Raw genomic sequence first — 22,510 nt, 5'->3', positions numbered from 1 at the left:
CCATTGGGCATAGTAAGAGAAAAACCCCAGCTATCCTTTCAGGGCCTTAAGACCATGAGGGACAGGGAATTTTAACTGTGGGCACGTGCGGTCAGTGTCAGGGCTGATGACTCCATTCTCCACCATGCAGCCTAGTTTAGCCAGGCGACATGTGCTGAAGACACACTTCACTGTATTATACGTTAGATTAAGGCACTTTATGGTGTGCAGGAATTTCTGGAGGTTCCTGTCATGGTCCCGCTAGTCATGGCCGCAGATAGTAAAGTTGTCAAGGTATGGGAAGGTGGCTCGCAACCTGTGTTTGTCCATTATCCGGTCCAAATCTCTTTGGAAGACAGACACTCTATTTGTGACCCCAAAAGGGACTCTAAAGAAATGGTACAGTAGGCCATCCACCTCGAAGGCAGTGTACTGGCTGTTCTCAGGGGAGATGGGGAGCTGGTAGTAAGCCAACTTAAGTTGGATGGGCGAGAATACTCTATATTGTGTGACCTGGTTCACCATGTCGGCGATGCAAGGTAAGGGGTAGGTGTCTATCCAGGTAAACCTGTTAATGGTCTGGGAGTAATCTATGACCATCCGGTGTTTCTCCCTGCTCTTTACTACCACTACTTGGGCTCTCCATGGGCTCGTACTTTGTTCTATCACCCCCTCAGCAAGGAGGCCTCTCACCTCTGACTTAATGAACACCCTGTCCTCAGCACTGTATCGCCAGCTTTTAGTAGCAACAGGCTTACAGTCAGGGGTGAGATTAGCGAACAGGGGAGGGGGGTAATCTGGAGCGTGGAGAGGCCACACATTGGGTGTGGTGATCTGGCTTGGGGCTGCAGGTCGACCACATGGGAAAGGGACAGTGGCCGGTTCACAAATTGCGAGTAACAGACCGTGAGGGGGGAGGAGTAGGGCCTGTCATACTCCAAAGTGATGCTCTTTAAGTTACATTGAAAGTCCAATCCCAAGATGACTGGTGCACAGAGCTGTGGCAAAACAAGGAACATAAAGTCAGTGTATCCAATGCCCTAGACCGTCAGGGTTACTGTGCAGCTCCCCTGAATCTTTATTGATCTGGCCTGTGAGGCTAGCGACATGCTGAATTTCCCGGGCTACACCTCCAGAGAATATCGCTGCATAGTGTTAGGATGAATGAAGATCTCGGTGTTTCCCATGTCAAATAGGCACATGGTGGGGTAGCCATTTACCTGGATGCTCATCATGGCCCTGGAGAGTTGATGCGATCGGTGTTGATCCAGGGTTACTGCTGCCAGCATCAGCTCATTGTCCGAGGGGTTCTGTTGTCTTCCAGTCATCCAACAAGATGGTGGTCGTGATGGCGGACACCATGGCTCGCACGCGGCCTCGTTGTCACTCACCGGAAGAGAAGAAGGAGAAAGTGGAGGTTACATCATCGCCGGAAGTGATGAGGGAGATGATGGAAGTGACGTCATAGCGGTCGATGATCTCGTAGTGCGCATATGTGGGCATCTCTGTTCCCCAGAACAGTCCCAATTTTCACGCGGTGCTGCTGGGCCTGGAGCCTTGCTTTGACTTACCGACCTTCACAAGTGTCCCTTTTTCCAGCAATTTGTGTCAGTGGTGCACTTGGCAGGGCAGCTTTTCCTTGCCCTGCCCACAGAAATAACATGCAATGAGGTTGCTGATGGTGATGGAAATCAGGTTTGAATGGGAGGGAGTTTGTGATCCCACCTTCCAAGATGGTGGCACCAATGTTCCTCACGAGATGGCTGCGTGCTCACTGGAGAACGATTCAGCATTGTGGATGGCCACTCTGGGGTAGTAGGCTCAATTGTTCCTGTTCAAGTAGTCTTTGCCTCACGTAGGCGGAGTGGGCGCCTGCTACACAGGCATCTCTCATCAGTAGCTGTGAATGCTATTCTGCACTCACAGCCTGGCAATTACAGTCCCTTACAAGCTTCTGCAGGGCTCCCCAGGTCACTGCCTGTGCAAGTAGAGTACGTGTTGTGCATAGGCCTCATTCATCTGTACATGTACTGGCTTTTTAAGATGTCCATGGTGTGATGATACATCACTCAGCCAACAGGTGGCCAAGAGACATGATATCTGCCCTAATGACATCCGACCACCAGGTGGGTCCACAGAGCCCATGGTATAAAGCCATGTCCCGACTGTGCTCTCTCTCTCTCTCTCTCTCTCTCTCTCTCTCTCTCTGAGATCACTGTAAGCATAGCTAGCAGCCAACTAGATATTTAAGTGAGTGGAATAAAGCTGTGTTTGCCAAACAGTATTGTGCCTGTGTTTTATTTTGGTGTAGCCTGCCACACATGGCGTCTCCGTAGGTTCGGCAAACCTGGACCATCTGGTAGACCCATTGCTCAATATACAAGAGCAGTGGGTGAAATTTATCTTCATCATCCTGGATCGCATCTGCAGAGGCTATAAGGAACCTTTCAAAGCAGCGATGCCAGAGGGCAAATTTGTCTATTGCTTCAGGTTCTCTTTGGTCAATTTCCAGGCAGTCCATGTTCTGAGGAAGCAAAATCTAGCTAATAAAATTGATGCATGATCAATTAGCCAAAAGACTGACATACTGGAACTGAAGGCTTTTATTAGCTAGAGATGGACAGCATCTCTTGAGTTGCTGGCTCACAATGACCTGCACTTGAACAGGTTTGTGGCATGACAGCCTTTAAGGGGAATAAAGGGGAGAAATCACGAGGCGGCCAGTGAGAGCAGGATCGAACATCTAAGGTCAAGGTATTTACATACACAAAGTGGTTTCACCACAATCTGATCTTAGTTGAACTGCAATTCTATTTTTAGTAATCTTGCAGCTATTTCTTTTTTTCTCTAAGTCCATTTGCATCAGTAAAAAATACTTTGAAATCCTACTTTTGAAAACTGTTTGAACTCAGCAGCTGGGGAGTGTCAGGAGCTGGGCTTGTGTTAGGAGCATTTAAAAGGTAAGCAGAGCAACGATTGGTTGAAGTCTCAGCTATAGATAGAGCCTGCAGCATTCAAAAAAGGATAGCTCAAATGGAGTAGTGTGTGAGTGGCCCAGTATAGGAGTGGGATTTTAGAGGCTCTGGCTCTGGCTCAAGAGGGTTCGGTGAGCAGAGGCCGAGGACATACAACAGGCAAGGTCAGGTAAGATCTTTGCAATGGTATCAAAGAGTAACAAAAATAAAAGAGTAGGCAGTGGAGATGGCAGCTAGGGCAGTGGAATACTTCATTTGCAGGATGTGGAATATCTGGGAGAGTATAATTGTCCCTGATGACTTCACCTGCAAGGGGTGCATTCAGCTGCAGTTCCTTATAGACTGTGTAAAGAAACTGAATCTGGATGAACTCTGGATCATTTTTGTTGTAATGTGAGCTGTTTTGAAAGTGAGGCTGGTTCAGGAGTAAAGGAGGGGTTTTGCTTTCTGTCTTCTCTACTTCTGGTATGCCTTGTATATAGCTTAAAGATCATGTTGTATGCTGCAGAGGAAAAACAACAGAGGAAGTGACACACAGTAAATAACTTGAGAGGCTGAGACTGAGTCACTGATCTATAGACTTTTTTTTCAATGGACAAGGACCTCATCCTGTGTCATGACCCAGGCTTTCTGGGGAAGGGTCAGCGTGCTGGAGGTTTTATGCAAGGTCAAGAGAGGGAGGGGCCTCAGGTACAGTCACAGGATGGGGCAGAGCTAGGTAATCAGGAAATCAGGAATACATTGCATTTCAGCTGTTCACCACAGGAAGAAAATGTCTCATATGATTTTGCTGTCCCAGATAAAGCTGTTCTTTTGAGCTTGAAGTTGTCGAGTGGTATTTTTTTTTCAAAGTAGAAGTTATCACATATTTTTGTCAATGAGGTGAACTGGTTTTGTGGAAGTGTCGACCCGTTTTGAACCAGAGCCGTACATTCAGAAAGCTATGTCAGTGAATGTGCTGAAGGAAATTGGCCACAGTACGAAGAAAGGCTGGGACACTTTTTTCTGTTGTTACAAGATCAAACCAGCAACCACAAAGAAGGCATATCACACAGGGGTAAAGATGAACAATTACTTTATTAACAAAAAAATTCACCTTCAAACTTTAATTCAAAATCCCCCCTTTTATAACAATGCCCACTGGTTACTATGCAAATTTTCATAACAGTGTAAAACTAATAAATTCCCCAGCCTAAATATAACATATATAATTAAAGTCTAAGTTATATTTCCAACCATCCCACAGAAAAACTTAGACTCAAAACAAACACAAAACACACAAGACTCACAAAACCTCGATCTCAATTGACGAAAGGATCATAAACAAAATTCAGTTTGTTTGGTAAACTGAAGCCAAAAGATCTTTGAGAGAGAGAGAGAGAGAAAATTCGAAGTTGTCTTCTTGTGTTGTTTGCAGAGAGAGGAACAATGGCTTGGTCTGGATCCTTCTGGCTGCCTTCGGAATGTTCATCCTTTTTGAAATCCCAACATTCTAAACTGTCCTCCAGACCATGACTCATGCTCTGAGCCTTTTTGTGGTTTATTGTCCAAGTCCAGAAATTTTTAGATTATTTTCTGCACATGCTCAGTCCATCTCCCACTCTCTCAACAGTCCACCTTCACCTTGGCTCTCTAAGGCAATCTGTCACTTTTTAACATAAAACCACACAACACATAGGCCAATACACAACACAGAACTCTGTAACACTGTGCTAATGGAATTATGGAGGAGGCTAAGAAGTACTCTATTTTCCTGATTTTGTATGGGGCAAAGATTTACAAGTTGATAAGGAATTTAGCCATACTGCAGAAACTGGGGGCATTACTATTTGACAAACTGGTCAAGCTTACGGGGAACCACAATCCGAAACCATCTGTGATAGTCCAATGATTTAAGTTTCACAGCCTATTCAGAAAACCAGGTCAGTCTGTGGCCAATTTTGTGGCTGAGCTTCAGCAGCTATCAGAGTATTGTGATTTTGAGGCAGTATTGGATGATGTGCTCCATGATAGATTGGTATGTGACATTAATAATGATGCCATTCAATGCTGCTTGTTGGGGGAAACCCACTACTAACATTCAAGAAAGCCCTAGAGATTTCCCAAGGCATGGAGATGGCTGCTAATAATGCCAAGGATATCCAGAAAGGGTGGGGGGAGGGGTGGTCACACTCAGCAGCAGTGTAGCAAGTCAGGAAGGAGAAGGTTATACAGGCAAAGTGGGTAGATGTTTTCAGCATGGAGGGACGAACTATGGAAATGATTACAAATTTAAAGACACTGTTTGCTATGGTTGTAGCAAAAAGGAACATTTAGCTAAGAAGTGCAGGAGTTCAAAGGGTAAGATTAAGCCTGGGCAGGGGAAAGCTCAATGAGTTCCAACAGCCACTCACTATCTAGAAGAACCAGATGAAGCGACAGTGTTTGATTACAACAGATGAGGAACCACCAGAACCATATTCTGCCACATTCACTGTCAGGGGAAAGGATATTAAGTTTGAGATTGATTCAGGGACCACAGCATCAGTCATTAGTGAGGAGACCTACAGGATGACATGGGGGTCCAACCTGCCTCCCATCACACCATCAAACTCAGGACCTATACGGACAACCCATACCTCATTTATGGATATTATATGTGGATATTTAACCTGGGGGTCAGCAGGCAGCCAGGGTGGTGATAACTAAGAGTAGCAGGCCCAGTCTTTTGGGCCGTGATTGGCTTTGCAAAATCTGGCTTGACTAGCATAAATTTCAATATTCATGCACGTCAGAGGACATTCTACAGCAGTACAGTGACATTTTCAGGGATGAGCTGGGCACATTGAAGGGTGTGTTAGTGAAACTCAATGTTGACCCTGAACCCACACCACATTTTTTTAAGCCCAGGGCAGTGCCCTACAACATGAAAGACATGGCCGAGGAGGAGCTGAAATGTTTACAACGGTTGGGCATCATTGAGTCTGTCCAGTTTTCAAGGTGGGCAGCTCCCATTGTTCCAGTTTTGAAGGCAGGCAAAATGGTGAGGGTATGTGGGGACTATGAACTTATGGTGAATCAGGTCTCTAAGGTATCCATTGCCACGGGTGGATGACCTGTTTGCAAATATTTCAGGGGCTAAGCTATTCACAAAACTGGACATGACCCATGCTTTCCAACATGCTGCTGCTTGACGAGGAATCAAAGGAGTTTGCCACAATTAACATGCATAAGGGATTATTTAATTAGAATCGCCTAGCGTTTGGAAAATGTTGTGGCTAGACACCACTCCAAAGGACAATAGACACCTTGCTGCAGGGGATTCCACATGTAGTTGTGTATCTGGATGATATTTTGATCATGGGGGCCACGGAGGTGGAGCATCTGACTAACTGGGAACAGGTGTTGAAGAGGGTCTCAAATGCAGGGCTCAGGACCTGTGCCAGACTATTTTGCGCCCAAGGCAAGGCCAACTGCTTCCATCCCCCCCCAAAAAAAATTGCCAACTTCGATTTTAAAAAACAGATGTTTTGTAGAAAAAATGAAAAGCACAAAACTTGAAACTGCTAAATTTATTTTAAATTGCAAGAATAAGTAATCTATCAACCTTTGATTATCTTTCTCAAATACAAAACAAAATATTTTGGCTCACAAATCATTTTGAACTAAAGGGCACTCGGAAGAATAAACACCTCTGCCAAGGGCAACACAACATTAAAACCTTTTACTTAACACACCTTTAAGTCCATTTTTTTTTCCATAAGAATGATGCAGTGTGAAAATGCCCATCAAGTTTGCGCTGACTTTCCCATAATAATTTTACAAATCTATGCTATTCCCTTTTTATATTTTCCTACATTTATCTCCTCTCCCCACCCCCCCCACCCCCCAAGATTCTACAACTCACTTACAAACTACAGCAATGGCCAATAATCAATCTGCCCACATCTTTGAGATTCGATAGGAAATTGAAACATCCAGAAGAAGCTCACATGGTCACAGGAAGAATATGCAAACTAGACACAGACAGGGCCAGAGTTCAAGGCAGGAGCCAGATTGCTAAGTTGAGGTAGTAGCTCTATTACTGTGAGACAGCATCAACTATAGCAATAATAAAGTTGATTACATGTCTCTTTAAGAATTGCCCGGAAGGATAGTATCTCCATATTACACAACAACAATTGTGAGAACTTGTAATACATTGATAGAGAACCTTGAGCAAAATGTAATTATATAATTTCAGCATGGAAAATACAAGAATGCTTTTCTGTTAGTCTGCCTTTTGAAGTTCTCATGTTTTATGAAACTTTGACAACTAGGATAAATAAAATCATTAATATAACAACATAAATACCATGGAGTAATTGCTGAGTTGATTTCTTTTAAGAATTTATATATTTTTATTTCTCATCTATGAATATTGATAGCTATTCTGCTATTACAAACCAGCTCAAAGTTAGGACTCACACTTGGGCGTCCAGCTCCAGTGACTGGAGCTCTTGATGCCCGACTTTGAAGGGCGAACCATCCTCTCGGCATTTGGCCTACACCAGAGCTCCCAACGCCGACTCTGAACCCTCCCCTCTCTGGTGAGCATGTGTGATAGTAGGCCGAGGGAACAGGGGAAGGTTTGGAGTTAGAACTCGGGCATCGGGAGCTCCCATGCAAGCCGAGGGGAGGGTGTCAGCAGCTCCTGGCTCCGGTGATGGAGCTCTTGATGCCCGACGCTGACCCCTCCCCTTGGCAATCAGCCTACACCAGACCTCTGAGGTCGGTGACCTAGGCATCTGCCTAGTTTGCCTAATGGTAGCACTGGCCCTGGCAGGGCTGCAATTGAAACATGGCATATGTGTGTTCCTGGCATTGGGTGTAACCTACCTGGGACTCAAAATCACAGCTAAGGGACTTTGCCCAGTGGAGGACAAAGTGTGTGCAATCAAGGAGGCCCCAAGCCCAAAGAACGTCATGGAACTTAGATCATTTTTGGGCATGGTAAATTATTATGGAAAGTTTCTTCCTGACCTCTCAAGGGTTTTGACTCCACTGTACAAGCTGTTTCACAATAATACTAAATGACATTGGAGTGAAGAGCAGTCAAGTCACCTTTATTTGTCGTTCATACCATTAATTGCATGGTAAAGATGAGATATTGTTTCTCCAGGAACATGGAACAGATTTACATAAATACAAGTTAAAATATTAAGACATATACAATAAAAATCCATGATACATTATCTGCATTTGTTCTGGGAATTCAGAAGCCTGATGGCTTGGGAGAAAAAACTTGCCCAATCTGGACTTACAGCCCCGAGTGCTACAGTACCTCCTACCAGATGGCAGAAGGGAGAACAGTTTACATGAGGGGTGTGTGGAGTTCTTCACAATGTTTATTGCCTTTTGCCTGCATCAAGTGTTGTAAATGTCCTTCATGGTGGGAAGAGAGGCCCCAATTATCTTTTCTGTTGACTTCACTATCCTCTGCAGTGTCCTATGGTCTGGGGTGGTACAGCTTCCAAACCAGGTGGTGATGCTCTCGATACATCCTCTGTAGACTGTAGTGAGGATGGAGGGTGGGAGATGAACTTTCCTCAACCTTTGCAGGAAGTAGAGGCACTGCTGAGCTTTCTTGGCTATGGAGCTGGTGTTAAGGGACCAGGTGAGATTCTCTGTCAAGTACACATCAAGGAACTTGATACTCTTGATTACCTTGAAGGTTGAGCTGTCAATGGTGAGTGGAGAGTGATCCCCCCCTCGTCCTCCTGATGTTGGCAACCATCTCTTTTGTTTTATTAACATTTTATACTGGTTGTTGGCATTGCATCAGTGCATTAGCAACTGCACCTCATCACTGTATGCCGATTCATCATTCTTACTAACAAGGCCCACCATGATCATGTCCTCAGCGAACTTGACAATGTGGTTCGAGCTGTGTTTTCACTTTGAGTCATCAATGCTCAGTGTGATGGTCTTGGAAGTGCTGTTTCCAATTTGGACTGCTTGAGGTCTCCCCAACAGGAAGTCAATAATCCAATTGGAGTGGGAGGTGTTTAGATCTAGCAGGTTCATCTTTCTTATAAGGGACTGTGGTATGATCATGTTGAATTCCCAAAAAGAAGTCAATAAACAGCATTTGATCATACATGCCCTTATTTTCCAGGTGAATGAAGGCTAGATGGTGATTACATTGTCCATTGAGCGGTTGGATCTATATGTGAACTGCAGGGGGTCCAGTGGCAGGGGGAGCAGAAGCTTGATGGAAGCTTTCAAGGACGTGAAAGAATTCCTCCACTCAGCAAAGCTTCTGGACTGTGACCTAGATAAGGAGATCACCCTTTCATGTGACACCTTGCCCTATGGAGTAGGGGCAGTTCTCTCACATATATTGGAGGACTGTTCGGAGAAATCTACTGGTTTTGCTTCACGTACCCTGACAGCTGCTGAAAAGAGATATTAACAGCTAAGGTTTGGCCATTGTTTTTGCAGTCAAACATTTTCATCAGTATCTATCAACATGCATTCACAATTTATACGTATCATGAACCACTGATGAACCTGTTCAGTGAGACTAGATGAATCCCACTACTAGCATCAGCTGGGATATAGCGTTGGGTCTCACATTGTCAGCCTACCAGTACACTATTGTGTACAAAGCAGGTGGGGATAATGCAAAAGCCGATGTGCTAAGTCATCTACCTATACCTGAAACACCAGATACTACACATGTGCCTCCAGAGACAGTGCTTCCATTAGAGGGGCTGTCAGAGTCACCTGTAAAGGCGACTCAGATAAAGCAAAGGACAGAGAGAATCCCAGTCCTGTCTCAAGTCAAGACTTTCTTTTTACAAGGGTGACCCAATATCATGGAAGGAGAGGAACTGAAATCTTATGCCAAACGTACGACAGAATTGAGTCTGCAGGATGCCTGCATATTATGGGGGAGGGGGAATGGCAAGGATCATTGTGCCTCCCCTTAGCCATTCAAAAATTGAGGAAGAAGTTCATGAGACTCATCCAGGGGTGTCTCAAATGAAAATCCTTGCAAGGTCCTACATCTGGTGGCCAAGAATGTATCAGGATATGGAGAACAAGGTAAAATTATGCATGCAATGTTAGATCAATCAGAAAATGCCACCAGCAGCTCATTGGCACCTATAGGAGTGGCCAGACTGCCCCTGGTCTTGGCTGCATTTGGATTTTGCTGGCCCTTTTATGGGGCAGATGTTTCTAGTAATGGTCGATGCGCATTCCAAATAGAGAGAAGCTCACATCATGGGCAACATTACAGCCAACTCAGACAGGTGTTTGAAGTCCATGGGTTGCCTGACACTCTCGCCCAACGTTTACTAGTGAGCTGTTCAGTGAGTTCATGTTGCAGAATGACATTCATTACATTCAGACACCTTTCCACCCAACCTCAAATGGTTTAGCCGAGTGGGTTGTTCAGACAGTGAAGGAAGGCGTGAAGAGGTTGACAACGGCCTCTCTTAGCATCAAATTTTCATGCTTCTTGTTTAAATACTGCCTTACACTGCAGACTACAACTGATGGGGCATAGGCCCAAGGCAAGAATGGAGAGAAAGCAGAAAAAGCAGGAAGTGGGGGTGGGTGGGAAAACATGATCAACTTGCACGAGAAAGACCGTTAAAACCAGATAACATGTCTATGTGAGAAAACAATCAGTAATGGCTACCCAGGGTTATTCTGAAGCAGAGTGGGCCTGTCTCCTATGTTGTTAAGCTGACTGACATCAGGATCATGAGCACTTGCTTCATGATACATACTCCGAGGTGGACAATTCCATGGAGTTTCCAATGATGAGACAGACTACTGTTGAAGTTTGTTCCCCTGTGACTTTGCCAGAGAGGTAGATGCTGACAGAGCAGTCTGGAGTTCCCTGAAGAGGATGAACATTCCCACATGGGCACACAGACTCCTCTTATGTCCCCAACATCAGATACTTCCAAAACACCTTCATCAGCATTGCCTACTAGGTCACTGGGGGTAGAGAACAGATCACAGGCAACTCGCAAACCTCCTGACAGACAAAATCTTTGATTGGACAGTTTTTTTAGTGGATTGAATGTGGAATCTACCACATTTTTCAAATGTTTTTATATTGTTAAATTGTTGCTGAGGTATTATAAGTTTTAAGAGTCTGCAAGCTAATGACACCATCGTTCTTTTATGTTTGGGGCACGTTGGATTTTTTAAGGGAGGGAGAAGCATTGTAATGTGAGCTGTTTTGAAAATGAGGTAGGTATTTTACTACCTGTCTTTTATTTATATTTTATTTAAATTTCCATAAATGCATTTAATATCGAGATACAGAAAAAAATCCCTCATACATCTCAAATCGGTATTATATAGTATCACCTTAGTTGATCTCACCAAAGCCTTCGACACCGTGAGTAGGAAAGGGCTTTGGCAAATACTAGAGTGCCTCGGATGCCCCCCAAAGTTCCTCAACATGGTTATCCAACTGCACGAAAACCAACAAGGTCGGATCAGATACAGCAATGAGCTCTCTGAATCCTTCTCCATTAACAATGGCGTGAAGCAAGGCTGCATTCTCGCACCAACCCTCTTTTCAATCTTCTTCAGCATGATGCTGAAACAAGCCATGAAAGACCTCAACAATGAAGACGCTGTTTACATCCGGTACTGCACGGATGACAGTCTCTTCAATCTGAGGCGCCTGCAGCTCACACCAAGACACAAGAGCAACTTGTCCATGAACTACTCTTTGCAGACGATGCCGCTTTAGTTGCCCATTCAGAGCCAGCTCTTCAGCGCTTGACGTCCTGTTTTGCGGAAACTGCCAAAATGTTTGGCCTGGAAGTCAGCCTAAAGAAAACTGAGGTCCTCCATCCGCCAGCTCCCCACCATGACTACCAGCCCCCCCACATCTCCATCAGGCACACAAAACTCAAAATGGTCAACCAGTTTACCTATCTCGACTGCACCACTTCATCGGATGCAAGGATCGACAACGAGATAGACAGCAGACCCGCCAAGGCAAATAGCGCCTTTGGAAGACTACACAAAAGAGTCTGGAAAAACAACCAATTGAAAAACCTCACAAAGATTAGCGTATACAGAGCCGTTGTCATACCCACACTCCTGTTCGGCTCCGAATCATGGGTCCTCTACCGGCATCACCTACGGCTCCTAGAACGTTTCCACCAGCGTTGTCTCCGCTCCATCCTCAACATTCATTGGAGTGACTTCATCTCCAACATCGAAGTACTCGAGATGGCAGAGGCCGACAGCATCGAATCCATGCTGCTAAAGATCCAACTGCGCTGGGTAGGTCACGTCTCCAGAATGGAGGACCATCGGCTTCCCAAGATCGTGTTATATGGCGAGCTCTCCACTGGCCATCATGACAGAGGTGCACCAAAGAAGAGGTACAAGGACTGCCTAAAGAAATCTCTTGGTGCCTATCACATTGACCACCGCCAGTGGGCTGATATCGCCTCAAACCGTGCATCTTGGCGCCTCTCAGTTCGGTGGGCATCAACCTCCTTTGAAGAAGACCGCAGAGCTCACCTCACTGACAAAAGACAAATGAGGAAAAACCCAACACCCAATCCCAACCAACCAATTTTCCCTTGCAACTGCTGCAACCGTGTCTGCCTGTCCCGCATCGGACTTGTCAGCCACAAACGAGCCTGCAGCTGATGTGGACATTACCCCTCCATTAATCTTCATCTGCGAAGCCAAGCCAAAGAAAGAAAATATATCCCCCAATCACTCCTTCCCCCTCCCCAAATAATAATAACCCTAAAGAACATAAAAAACAAAAAGAAAAAAAGAACAAAAGAAAAAGATACAAGAAAAAGTTTCAATACATTCAATCAAATTTTGCCTTTACAACATTAAACATATGCTAATTCCAAGAAGTTGATAATGTTCTTTGATGTTTATGGGATAGTTTTCATAATGTGTTACCTACAATATGTAAATATGGGCACCAAATTTTTAAAGAAAATGTCATATTTATTTCTTAAATTATATGTGATCTTCTCAAGAGGTATACAACTATGTATTTCAGCATGCCATCTGTCTATTCCCAAATGCAAATCTGTTTTCCATGTCACTGCTATACATTTTCTTGAAACTGCTAATGTAATTTTCACAAATTCCATTTGAAACATATTAAGTTTGTTTTGGCCTTGTTCCAGATATATTACCTAATAAGAAAAGCATAGTATCTTTAGAGACCCATTCTAAACATGCTCCTAATTCCATCCAAAAAGGTCTCAATTTTGGTCATGACCAAGTGGAGTGTTAAAAAGTACCTATTTCTTGATTACACCTGATAAATCTGATTTCAGTCTATTTAATTTCTGTAGGGTAAGATATAATTGATGTAGAAAGTTATAATGAGCCAATCCATATCTAACATTTATTGTGTTTTTCAGACTATCATGACACAATTCCAACCAATTTTTTTTCTCAATATTAAAATTTAAATCAGTTTCCCATCACTGACAAGACCTATGGATTCCTTCTTTTTGTATACCCTTTTGCAGTAGTGTATGCATAGCTGAAATAAACTTCTTAATAGATTTATTACAAATCAAACTTTCTATTTCACTCCTTTCAGGCAATAACATTGTCAGAACCAAATTTATCCTGAAAATATGCCTTTATTTAATAATAACAAAATATTGTATTATTTTGTATCCCATATTTATTTTTCAATTGGTCAAATGACATTAAATTTCTCCCTTCAAAACAAAACACTATTCTCCCAATTCCTTTGATAGACCAAGTATTAAAAAGTTGGTTGTTCATTATAAAGGGAATAGTCTACTTTGAGCCAATGCCATTTTAGGTATCTCATAATTCCTCATTCCCATTTCAATATTTACCTTGTTCCATATATTAATCAAATGGTTCAAGAATGGAGTATTCCTATCTCCAATTATTAAACTCTTATCCCATTTATATATAAAATCTTCAGGCATTATCTCTCCTATTTTATCCATCTCTATCTTAATCTATATTGGTTTCTCTCCCTCTTCAACGAAGGAAGAAATATATCTCATTTTTGCTACTTTATATTAATTTTTTAAATTTGGAAGTTGTAAACCTTCCATTTTAAATTTCCAAAGAAACTTTCTTACATATTTATTCAATTCTTGAAAAAATCTCTGTGGAATAAATATAGGCAATGTTTGTAAAAGATATTGTAATCTAGGAAAAATATTTATTTTTATACAATTAACTCTTCCAACTCATCTTTTTAAATCTTCATCAATTTTCTTAAGAGTTATAATTCAATTAAAATATATTTTTAAAATTATTATCCATTTGTATCCTTAAGTATTTTATTCCATTAACTGGCCATTTAACTTGGGTATTTTACACTGTGTATAATCACCCATGGAGGCATAATCTCCCTTTTGTCCCAATTTACTCTGCAACCAGATACTGCTCCATATTCTTTTAATCTTGAATATGATTTGCGTAATGAACTTTCCGGTTCCATCAAATTAATAATTGCATCATCTGCAAATAAACTAATCTTATGTTCCACTCTACCTTTACCAACTCTAAAACTTTTAATATCAGAATCAAACCTAATTGTTCTATTGCTAAAATAATTAAAGCTGGTGACAATTGTCACCCTTGTATACTGGATCTAGTTGATTGAAAAAAGTCAGAGACTTCTCCGTTTGTTTTCCAAATTAGCTTTTGGTCCATTATACAGGGCTTTAATCCAATTTATAAATATTTGTCCCATTCTAAACTTCGAGTACTTTAAATAAAAAGTCCCATTCTAATCTATCAAATGCTTTTTCAGCATCTAAAGCCATTGATACCCTTACATCTCCTCTTTTCTCTCCAAGTGTATTATACTCATCAGTCTAGTCACATTATCTGGTGACTTTCTTTTTTAACAAATCCAGTTTGATCCATATTTATTATTTTACCAATATTTTACCAATCTGTTTGCTAACATTTTCGCTACTATTTTATAATCTGCATTTACAAAGATATAGGCCTATATGAAGATGGCTTTAAAGGATGTCTATATTTTTTTGGAATCATTGTTATTATTGCTGTCTTAAAAGATTCTTGCAATAGACGTGTTTCATCCACCTGGTTAATACTTCCATAAATGGAGGAATTAATAAATCCTTAAACACTTTATAAAATTTAGGTCAGAAACCATATTCTCTCAAAGACTTATTACTTTGTAAAGAACTCAATGCCTCTCTATTAATGTGAAATAAATGGCCAACTCTCTTTGATCAACTAAATTTAATTTAGGTAAATTAATTTGAGATAAAAATTATCTATTTTATGGCCATCTTTTAAAGACCCTGATTAATACAACTTTAAGTAACATTGTTTAAAATTATCATTAATTTCTTGAGGTTTATAAGAAATTAAATTTGAATCATTCTTAGTTGTAATAATTGCCCTCGATGCTTGTTAACCATATAACAATTACAGCACGGAAACAGGCCAATTTGGCCCTTCTAGTCCGCATTGATCCAAGTACCCTCCTCTAATCCCACTTACTAACACTCTGCCCATATCCCTCCATCCCTCTCCCATCCATATACTTATCCAACTCTTTCTTAAATGACAAAATTGACCCTGCCTCGACCACCTTTCCCGGAAGCCCATTCCACACAGTAACCACTCTGTAAGTATAGAAGTTCCCCCTCATGTTACTCCTAAACCTTTGCCTGTCAATTCTCAACCCATGACCTCTTGTATCCATCTCTCCTACTCTCAATGGGAAAAGTTTTTCCATATCAACTCAACCTATCCCTCTCATTATCTTAAACACTCTATCAAATCCCCTCTCAGCCTTCTAAATTCCAAGGAATAAAGATCTAATTTGCTCAATCTCTCTTTGTATTCCAGATGCTGAAACCCAGGCAACATTTTTGTAAATCTTCTCTGCACTCTCTCTATCTTGTTAATATCCTTCCTATAAATCGGTGACCAGAACTGCACACAGTACTCTAAATTTGGCCTCACCAATGCCTTGTACAGTTTCATCAATACTTCCATCTCCTATATTCTATGCATTGATTTATATAGGCAAGCATACTAAAGGCCTTCTTCACCACCCTATCCACATGCGCTCCTACCTTCAGGGAACAATGCACCATTATTCCTAGATCTTTCTGCTTCACTGCATTCTTCATTGCCCTCCCATTTACCACATATGTCTTGCTTTGATTATTCTTTCCAAAATGAAGTACCTTACACTTATCAGCATTAAACTCCATCTGCCATCTTTCTGCCCACTCCTCTAAGCAGTTTAAATCCCTCTGCAATCTTTGAAAACCCTTTTCATCATCCACAATTCCCCCTACTTTAGTATCATCTGCATATTTACTAATCCAATTTACTGCCCCATCCTCCAGATCATTAATATATATATGACAAACAGCAATGGTCCCAATACCGAACCCTGAGGTACACCGCTTGTCACCGGCCTCCAACCTGACAAACATTTATCTACTACTACTCTCTGGCACCTTCCTTCCAGCCACTGTTGAATCCATTTGACTATCTCCAAATTAATACCAAAGATTTAGCCTTCCTAACTAATGTCCCATGCGGAACCTTATCAAAGGCCATACTGAAGTCCATATAGACAACATCCACTGCTCTACCCTCATCAACATTCCTAGTCACCTCTTCAAAAATTCAACGATTGATCTATCACTACCTTCCATGCACAAATCCGTGTTGAGTGTCCCTGATCAGACCCTGTCCATCCATATATTTATATATACTATCTCTAAGAACACTTTCCATCAATTTACCTACCGCAGACATCACACTATATGCCGATAATTGCTAGGCTTGCTCCTCGAACCCTTTTTAAACAAAAGAACCACATGCTCAACATGTCAATCCTCCGGCACTATACCCATCTCTAATGACATTTGAAAAATCACTGCCAGAGCCTCCGCTATTTCCTCACTAACTTCTCTCAAGGACCTGGGGAAAATCCTGTCAGGACCTGGAGACTTATTCACCTTTATATGTTTCAAAAGCTCCAGTACTACCTCTTTCTTAATCACTATAGTCTCCTTATTTTCCCCCTTTGCTTCCTTTACCCTGCACAGTTCAATATCTTTCTCCTCAGTAAATACTGAGGAAAAGAAATTGTTCAAGAACTCCCCCATCTCTTTTGGCTCCACACACATTTGTCCTTTCTGATTCTCTATTGGACCAATTTTGTCTCTCACTTTCCTTTTGCTATTTACATATTTGTAGAAACCCTTTGGATTTATTTTCACCCTGCTTGTTATAGCCAACTCACACTTTCTTTTAGCTTTTCTAATTTTTTTTATTAAGATTCTTTTTGCATTCAATATAGAACCCAAACATCTCCTTTTATCCCTGTTTCTTATATTTATTGTAGTACTCCCTCTTTTTTACAAACCAAGTTTCCAATATCCCTTGAGAACCATGGCTCTCTCAAACTTTTGACCTTACTTTTCAACCTCATAGGTATATAAAGATTTTGTACTCTTACAATCTCTCCTTTAAAAGACCTCCATTTCTCTATTACATCCTTCCCAGAAAACAAATGGCCCCAATCCACCCCTTGTAAATCCTTTTGCATCTCCTCAAACCTAGCTTTTCCCCACTCAAAAACTTCAACTCTGGGCCCAGACCTATCCTTTTCCATAATTACCTTGAAGCTAATGGCACGATGAACACATAGCATGTGGATAGGGTAGTGAAGAAGGCCTTTAGTATGCTTGCCTATATAAATCAATGCATAGAATATAGGAGTTGGGAAGTATTGATGAAACTGTACAAGGCATTGGTGAGGCCAAATTTAGAGTACTGTGTGCAGTTCTGGTCACCGATTTATAGGAAGGATATTAACAAGATAGAGAGAGTGCAAAGAAGATTTACAAAAATGTTGCCTGGGTTTCAGCATCTGGAATATAAGGAGAGATTGAGCAAATTAGATCTTTATTCCTTGGAATGTAGAAGGCTGAGAGGGGATTTGATAGAGTGTTTAAGATAATGAGAGGGATAGGTAGAGTTGATATGGAAAGATTTTTCCCATTGAGAGTAGGAGAGATAGATACAAGAGGTCATGGGTTGAGAGTTGACGGGCAAAGGTTTAGGAGTAACATGAGGGGGAACTTCTATACTTAGAGAGTGGTTACTGTGTGGAATGGGCTTCCGGGAAAGGTGGTCGAGGCAGGGTCAATTTTGTCATTTAAGAAAGAGTTGGATAAGTATATGGATGGGAGGGGGATGGAGGGATATGGGCAGAGTGCTGGTAAGTGGGATTAGAGGAGGGTACTGGACCCGAAGTGCTCCCCCACACATACCTCTGTCACCTGACATCTCATTCCCCAACAGTAAATCCAACACAGATCCCTCTCTAGGTGGTACCTCCACATATTGATGTAAAAAGCTATCTTGCACACACTTTACAAACTCCAACCAATCCAGCCCTTTCACGGAATGGGTTTCCCAATCAATATTCAGAAAATTTAAATCCCCCACAATCACTACCCTATGCTTATTACAAATATCTGCTATCTCACTACTAATTTGATCCTCTAATTCACGTTCCCGATTCGGAGGTCTATAATACACCCCTATAATTGTAACTTCCCCTTTCCCATTCCTGTTCTGTCTTTAATTGCTATGCAAGAACTTATGCCCTCTTTCACCTAATTCATAGTACCTCTGTTTAGTTCTCATTATCCCTTTCTTTGTTCTGTATGTTTGTAAAGTATTATATTGCCTAGAAGGAAGGAGTCAGGGAATTGGGTGACTGTGAGGAAAGGAGGGAGAGTGCCAATGCAGAGTACCCCTGTGGAAGTGCCACTCAGCAATATGTATTCTGCATTGGATACTGCTGGGGGGAACAGCCTATCAGGGACGAGTCGTAGGGGTCAGGTCTCTGGCACGGGGGCTGCCCCTAAGGTTCAGAAGGGAAGGAGGGATAAGAACGGGATACTTGTAGTTGGGGACTCGTTAGTCAGAGAGACAGATATAAGGTTTGTGGGACGAGATCAGGGATCCAGGTTGGTATGTTGCCTCCCTGGTGCCAGGGTCAGGGATATCTCTGATCGAGTACATAGCTTTCTGCAAGGGGAAGGAGAACAGCCAGAAGTCGTGGTCCATGTGGGGACCAACGACTTAGCTAGAAGTGGGGATGAGGTCCTGAAACAGGATTATGTGGAATTAGGTAGGAAGTTAAAAAACAGGACCTCCAAGGTAGTAATCTCTGGATTGCTGCCGGTGTCACGCGCTAGTGAGGGTAGAAATAGGAGGATATGGAGGATGAATGCGTGGCTAAAGAGATGGTGCAGGGGGCAAGAGATAAGATTTCTGGATCATTGGGATCTCTTCTGGGGAAGGTCGGACCTGTACAAAAGAGACGGACTCCACTTGAACTGGAGGGGGACCAATGTGCTGGCAAGCAGATTTGCTAGAGCTGTGGGGGAAGGTTTAAACTAGTTTGGCAGTGGGATGGGGAACAGAGTATGAGAGCAGTGTCAAAGGAGCATGGCCACCTAGATAAGAATAAAAACGATAACAAAGGTAGGATGGAGATTAGGGTAGAAGGTAGAAAAGAGAATGTATGTGAGGGTCATTCTCTGAAATGCATATATTTTAATGCAAGAAGCATAGTGAACAAGGTAGATGAGCTTAGAGCATGGACAGATACTTGGGGTCACGATATTGTGGTAATTAGTGAGACCTGGCTACAAGAGGGGGAGGACTGGCAACTTAACATTCCAAGATACATTTGTTTTAGATGTGATAGATTAGGGGGTAAAAAAGGGGGAGGAGTTGCTCTGCTTGTTAAGGAGGACATTACTGCCGTGAGGTGGCAAGATGGTCTGGAGGGATCATCCAGTGAGGCTGTTTGGGTGGAATTGAGGGGTGAAGGAGACATGAGGGTGCTAATAGGGGTGCATTACAGACCACCAAATGTGTCAAGAAAACTAGAGGAACAAATGTGTAGAGAGATAACGTATATGTGTAAGAATCATAAGGTAGTGATCATGGGAGATTTTAACTTCCCTCACATTGATTGGGATACCCATACAGTTAGAGGGCTGGATGGGTTAGAGTTCATTAAGTGTGTTCAAGATTGTTTTCTGAATCAATTAGTAGAAGAACTGACTCGGGACAGTGTAATACTGGATCTCCTGTTAGGGAACGAGCTAGGTCAGGTATCAGACGTAAATGTTGGAGATCCAATTGGGTCCAGTGATCATAATTCTGTTAGTTTTAAGGTAGTTTTAGGGAATAGCAAGGAGGGGCCTAAAGTTGAGGTTCTGGATTGGAGAAGAGCAAATTTCAAAGGAATAAGAAGGGATTTGGGGAGTATTGGGTGGGACAGAATATTTTCAGGTGAGGGTGTAAATGAAAAATGGAAGATATTCAAAAAAGAAATTTTGAGGGTACAGAGTAGTTATGTCCCAGTGAGGATCAAAGGAAAGGCTGGAAGTCATAGGGAGATTTGGTTTTCGAGGAATATTGGAAATTTGGTTAGGAGAAAAAGGGAGGTGTACAAGAGGTATAAAGAACAGGGAGCTGACAATTTGAAGGAGGACTACAAGGAGTGTAAAAGGAATCTTAAGAAAGAAATTAGAAAAGCCAAAAAAAGGCACGAAGAGGCTTTGGCAGACAGACTAAAAATAAATCCAAAAGGTTTCTATAGGTACATTAAAAGTAAAAGATTATGAGGGATAAAATTGCACCCCTTGTAGATAGTGAGGGTAGGCTGAGTGAGAAGTCAGAGGAAATGGGGGAAATTTTGAATGATTTCTTTGCCTTGGTATTCACTAGGGAATAAAATATTGAACCAGTTGAGGTAAAGAAACAAAAGTGGGGAGGTAATGAAGCATATAAGGATAACTGAGGAGGTAGTGATGGCTGTGTTGAAAAAGATAAAGGTGGATAAATCTCCGGGACCGGACAAAATATTCCCAAGGACACTCATGGAGGCTTGTGGACAGATAGTGGGGCCATTAACAGAGATATTTAGGATGTCACTGGCCATGGGGGTAGTGCCAAAGGATTGGAGGGTGGCGCATGTGGTTCCGCTGTTTAAGAAAGGGTCTAAATGTAAACCTGGGAATTATAGGCCCGTGAGTCTGACGTCTGTGGTGGGCAAGTTGATGGAAAGTGTTCTGAGGGATGGTATTTACAAATATTTGGAGGTACAGGGATTGCTAGGGAGTAATCAGCATGGTTTTGTCAGGGGTAGATCATGCTTGACAAACCTGATTGAGTTTTTTGAGGGGGTTACAAAAAAGGTTGATGAAGGGAAAGCTGTGGATGTTGTCTATTTAGACTTTTGTAAAGCTTTTGACAAAGTTCCCCAAAGGAGGTTAGGAAAAAAGGTGGTGGCATTAGGTATAAATGAGATGGTAGTGAAATGGATTCAGCAATGGTTGGATGGGAGGTGTCAGAGAGTAGTGGTAGAAAATTGTTTGTCCAATTGGAGGCTGGTGACTCGTGGAGTTCCTCAGGGATTGGTCCTCGGTCCACTATTGTTTGTTATATATATTAACGATCTGGAAGTAGGGGTGGAGAATTGGATAAGCAAGTTTGCAGATGATGCAAAGATTGGTGGTGTTGTGGACAGTGAGGAAGATTACCGTAGATTAAAAGGTGATTTAGGAAGGCTGGAGGTGTGGGCTGAGAAATGGCTGATGGAATTTAATACAGATAAATGTGAGGTGTTACATTTTGGAAAGGCAAATCGCAATAGGTCATATGCATTAAATGGTAGGCTATTGAGATGTGCAGAGCAACAAAGGGATTTAGGAGTGATGGTAAATAGTACCCTCAAGGCTGATACTCAGGTAGATGGTGTGGTGAAGAAGGCATTTGGAATGTTGACCTTCATAAATCGGAGTATTGAATTCAAGAGTAGGGAGGTTATGATGAAATTGTACAAGGCATTGGTGAGGCCAAATTTGGAGTACTGTGTACAGTTTTGATCACCAAATTATAGGAAAGATATAAACAAAATAGAGAGAGTGCAGAGAAGGTTCACGAGAATGTTGACAGGATTTCAAGTTTGAGTTACAGGGAAAGGTTGTGCAGAGTGGGGATTTTTTCTCTGGAGCGTAGAAGATTGAGAGGGGTCTTGATAGAGGTGTTTAAAATTTTAAAAGGGACAGACAGAGTAAACATGGATAGGCTTTTTCAATTAAGAGTGGGGGATATTCAAACTAGAGGGCATGGTTTAAGATTGAAGGGGGAAAATTATAAAGGGAACATGAGGGGAAATTTCTTTACGCAAAGGGTGGTAGGGATGTGGAATGAGCTTCCGACAGACGTGGTCGAGGCGGGATCATTGGTTATATTTAAGGAAAGACTGGACAATTACATGCATAGGAGAGGACTGGAGGGGTATGGACCGGGTGCTGGTCAATGGGACTAGGAGGGTGGGGATTTTTTACAGCATGGACTAGTAGGGCCGAACTGGCCTGTTCTGTGCTGTAAGTGGTTATATGGTTATAAGAGATCTTCATTTATCCTCACTTACTTGCTTCTTTAAATCTTATTCTATATTTGTTATCTCTATCTCCAGT

General features: G+C 42.2%; 1 protein-coding gene across 1 annotated transcript in view; it reads left to right on the top strand.

Annotated features, from left to right (window-relative positions):
• The window catches only part of LOC138757315 (mesoderm induction early response protein 3-like), a 152,277-nt gene that overhangs the window by 12,766 nt on the left and 117,001 nt on the right, over window positions 1-22,510 (top strand). The gene's annotated exons all lie outside the window — the stretch shown is intronic.

Source organism: Narcine bancroftii, chromosome 3, assembly GCF_036971445.1.
Source record: "Narcine bancroftii isolate sNarBan1 chromosome 3, sNarBan1.hap1, whole genome shotgun sequence".
NCBI classification, from domain to species: Eukaryota; Metazoa; Chordata; class Chondrichthyes; order Torpediniformes; family Narcinidae; genus Narcine; species Narcine bancroftii.
This window is presented reverse-complemented; position numbering and strand designations above follow the sequence as displayed.